We start from the raw sequence: 4,922 nt of genomic DNA on the forward strand, positions 1-4,922 counted from the left end.
CTAGCTCTGGGGAGTGGTGGGGGAGATCATTTTCTCTAGCAGGTTCATCATGCGCTCTTGGAACTGCAGACTCTGTGCTTGGAGGAAGTTCTGCTGGTGCATGATTCTGAGTACCTCTCTGCAGCTCTCCACAGCCCTGCTCATCATCTTCTGCTCGACCAGCATTGCTTCCATTACCTTCAGCTTCTTTTTCTTCAGAGTGGAAGAGAAAATTAATACTAGTCGACGAAACATCATTGATGGAAGGTGCCCACTTTGATGTGCTAGGGAGGCCGCACTGTCGTTGATCCCTGGAGCCAGCATTACACTTCAGCCATCAACACCAGGCAGAAGGATATCTACATCATCAGATGGAAGGAAACACGGATGGATCTCTTTAGTTTACAGTAAAATAAGTTGTCTTAGTTTGTGCTTATCTTGGTGAGAGCGGAGCCCAATATCAGCATGAAGTTTTAACACCTACTCTCATGTAACGGAAATCATGTTAACCCACTTCCTCATCGTACCTTTCTAGATCTTCAGAGGACCCCGTGTATTCTGGCAAGTGGAGTGGCAGTGAATTGGTAGGCAGTGATGGGGATGCCTCTGTGTGGGAGGTTGAACGTTCACAGTGCACTATGTCATACTTGATCATGTTGCTGGGATCTGATCCCTTGGCAAGTATTTTATCAATTGGCTTGAAATAAGGCCAGTCAATAAGGGTTGACTTTCATCACTTGTGCATTTCAGTTTCCTGTTGAAAAGCAGGACAAATTGAAAAGGTAACAAAAATATGCAAACAAATGTCCCACAACATTCAAGTTCTCAACATACAGTATGGCCTTCATTAATCAAACTAGTCAGAGACATGATATCACCAAAACCTCAATGACATTCTCTAGAATTTAGACTGTGATATGTCGATACCAAGTTTTAACCACAATTAGATGGGCAGTTCTCAAGATATAACTACCATGTATACTGGACAATACTGTAATGAAACTTTATTGTGTGAATCATAAAATACATTTTACTTACTTTAAAGACAGGGGTCTTTTGAATTGAACAAAAAGGACAATACATCTCAGTGTATTGTCTGTATCATTGAAATGGACAATTTAGGTAATGTTATTTGACTGGGAATAGTAGAATTCATACCATTTTTACGTGGATAGAAAACCTTTATGACTTACTTACACAACAGATTGGGGTATTGAAGGTCGTTATTGTAACTGTTATAATATTGCATTGGGGAGAACTATGAATGTACAAAAATGAGACCCACTTTTATAGAGAACTGACATCTGATTGGATAAGCTACTGAATACCATACCTTGGGCATAACTTCTATGATTTTGATGAAACTACACAAGCTTTTAAATTCATAATTTACATGCCGTGGATGTAGATTGCAGTCATTTATTTTTAATTTCATGATACGAATAGCTATCATTTTGCATTGACAGCCGGTGCAGGGGATATATGATACTGACATACTTGTTTATTATAAATCAGTAATTTTGTAATAACAGCTTTAAATAAATTGATCCCTTATATGCTTTATCTAGAAAGGTATCTTGTTTTAAGGATTTTTTAAAGAGACTACTAACTTTTCTTTAAAATTAGTGATACTGTTAAGATCGGTTTTGTCAAAACATACGTAGTGATCTTGTTATTTGATGAGGGGGCTTTTGCACTTTGCTACAAAACTGATTTTGTCAGTGTATGTACTGTGCCTTGAAAAAGTATTCAGCCCCCATCCCTTTTTTCACATTTAAGAGTCTCACAGCCTGGGATTTTGATGCATTAGATTGGGAATTTTTATTTGTGAGTCACACATCTTCTTCACAGAGTCCCCCCCCAAAAAGAAAGAAAATAGTAAACAATAAATAAAATTTAAAAAACTGAAACTAATTTTTTAAGTATTCATCCCCCTCGGTCAATGCTTGGTTGAACCACCTCTGGCAGCTATTACAGCCACTAGTCTTTTCGGATAAGTCTCTATTCACTTTACACACCTTGATGGAGCAATATTTGCCCATTCCTCCTTGCAAAATTGCTCAAGCTGTGTCAAGTTAGTTGGGGAATGGTGATGGACAGCTATTTTGAGGTCTTGCCATAGATTTTTGATGGGATTAAGATCAGGACTCTGACTGGGCCACTCAAGGACATCTATTTTCTTCATTTTAAGTCACTCCAGTGTTGCTCTGGCAGTGTGCTTTGGATCATTGTCCTGTTGAAAGACAAACTCCTTCCTCAGTTTGATTTTTTTGGCAGAGGAGCGCAGGTTTTTATTCAGGATTTCTATGTATTGTGCACCATTCATCCTCCCATCAATCCTGACAATATTGCCAGTCCCTGCTGCTGAAAAGCATCCTCATAACATGATGCTACCACCGCCATACTTTACGGTGGGGATGGTGTTACCTGGCTGGTGTGCAGTGTTTGATTTGTGCCACACATATTGCTTAGCTTGAGTGAAAACATGCCGCTTTTATGCAGCTGTACCGAGACTCGATTGCTAATCAATCATTCAATTGGAGTGGCGGTACAACTGCACGTGAATTAAGAAAGTGCAATTCCCCGTGCTCACATATGATTACTTTTTACTCGCACGTGAAGTGCTGTGCAATCCTCATGCCTAAATACAAATATACATTTTAAACACTCGTGTTACACAGACCCGTTTATATCCCGTGTACCAATGACTATACACCAACATTAACACACAACATACAACACAAAATACACACAGGGGTAGGCACTTTGCCACAAAGCCCTTTTTGTGGAATGCCTTGGAGATTGTTGATACAAGAACATCATCGTCCATCGTAGCCACTGACTTCTGTAACTCAGTCACAGTTGGCCTCACAGTAGCTTCCCTAAGAAATGCCCTTCTTGTCTGGCAACTAAGTTTAGAGGGGAGGCCTGATCTAGGCAATGTGGTGGTAGTTTCGTATTTTTCCCACTTCTGTACTATGGACTGCACTGAGCTCCAAGAGATGTTCAATGCCTCTGAAATGGTTTTGTAGCCTTCCCCAGATTTGTGCTTATCTATAATCAAATTTAGGCTTGCAATTACAAAGAGTATTAATACTTTTTTAATCTGATAATTAACGTTTTTCATTTTTAGTAAATTGTTGAAAGCTTTTGGAATTTTTCTTTTGATTTGACATGGTTCCCAAGGCTTTGTAGATCAATGGGAAAAAATCCTAATTTTATCTATTTCAAATTCTGAATCAGACTCTTAAATGTGAAAAAAGGGATGGGGGCTGAATACATTTTCAAGGCACTGTGTGTGTGTGTGTATGTGTATATATATATATATATATATATATATATATATATATATATTGTAAAACGATCCTCGCACTCACGGAGTTCGTTGCCCCTTTAAAATAGACCCAGGACACAGAAACGGAATTGCTTTAGCGCTGACGCGCACTTTTAATAAACATAAAACAAAACAGAAATAAACACCTAACTCCGTTTTGGAGCTCTCACTATACACCAGCCGATCCCTGACTCACACACAGGACGGCTAAGCCGTTTACCTGACAAACACCAAAACACAAACGGGCTTCTCTCAACACTCTCTTCAATACGACTGGACACACACGCAGACGGGCTCTTCACTCAGCACTTCACCTTCAATACGACTGGACACACACGCAGTCGGGCTCTTCACCTTCAATACGACTGGACACACGCAGTCGGGCTCTTCACTCAGCACTCTTCAATACGACTGGACACACACGCAGCCGGGCTCTTCACTCAGCAGCCCTGATGCTGGCTGCTCTCTTAAATACCCTGCACCTGTCTCTAATTTATAATTACGACCAGGTGCAGAGGATTAACTAAATCATTAAACAATTAAAACAATTACAAAAACCCTTAGCCCATTCACCCACAAGTGCATTTTCACATGTTTAGCAGGGAAGGATTTTAACCCCCTCCCTGCTACCTTACAATATTATATATATATATATATATATAATATATATATATATATATATATATATATATATATATATATATATATATATATATATATATATTATTATAATCTATTTTTACCACAAACCCTAAAGAAACTTTGCAACTTTACAAATGTTGCAATTTTTCCTAAGTACTGCATAACAAAGTGTTTGGGCTTTATGAAACTATGCTTTGTATCAATACTGGTGAGATCTAACCATGGTATTTTGGATGCAAATATTAAATAAGGATTTTAATTAATTAATTTAATTAGGAAAACCTGGACAATGCAGATTGTATCTCAGAAGAGCATGCCCCTCCACCCATGTTTGATAGTAATAGAAGGATCTACCTATTTAACATAGGCCCTGGCCCATGGGCTTGTGTGAAAATCCAAAACACACACTATTTAAAAGCATGCAGAAGATTTAGTGTCCATCTTACCTGTACTAGAAGGTCATGTTAATAATTTTCACCTTAAATTTTCCCTCTGTGACAGTGTTAACCAGTAAGTTCAAAAAGTCTTAGACATTTTTTCATATATTTCAGCATTCCTTTCAGCTTCTTGCAGTTCAGTAACAATTTCATCCCAGACATACACCAAACCCCTCATTCTAGCATCTGTCCAGTTCCTGGCCCTTCTGTATTTCTCATTCTGAGGTAAAATTTCATAAGATAAATTATCTTCAGCAGCCATTGTAGAGAAAGTCGTCTTTTAAAATAAATCTTCATGTGAACAAAAAAGATATGCGCAGGTCTCGTGGCCTTGCAGACTGCAGGACTTTGTTATAATACCACCTCTCCAAAGTCTTTCCCACGCAGTTTTACTTAAGAGGCCTGGAAATGTAGCCTAGCTCTATTTGTCAGAGATCTGGTTAAAAGCTTTTAAGTGGGGAAGTTCGTCACTACGATGTCAATTTCCTTTGGTAAGAGTCTTAGAGCTCTCCACTGTAACAAAAAACTTT

General features: G+C 38.6%; 1 pseudogene; it reads right to left on the minus strand.

Annotated features, from left to right (window-relative positions):
* On the minus strand, window positions 1-4,700 carry LOC121329135 (annotated as a pseudogene).
* Window positions 4,701-4,922: the final 222 nt, after the last annotated feature.

This window comes from Polyodon spathula, chromosome 2 (assembly GCF_017654505.1).
Source record: "Polyodon spathula isolate WHYD16114869_AA chromosome 2, ASM1765450v1, whole genome shotgun sequence".
Classification (NCBI taxonomy): Eukaryota; Metazoa; Chordata; class Actinopteri; order Acipenseriformes; family Polyodontidae; genus Polyodon; species Polyodon spathula.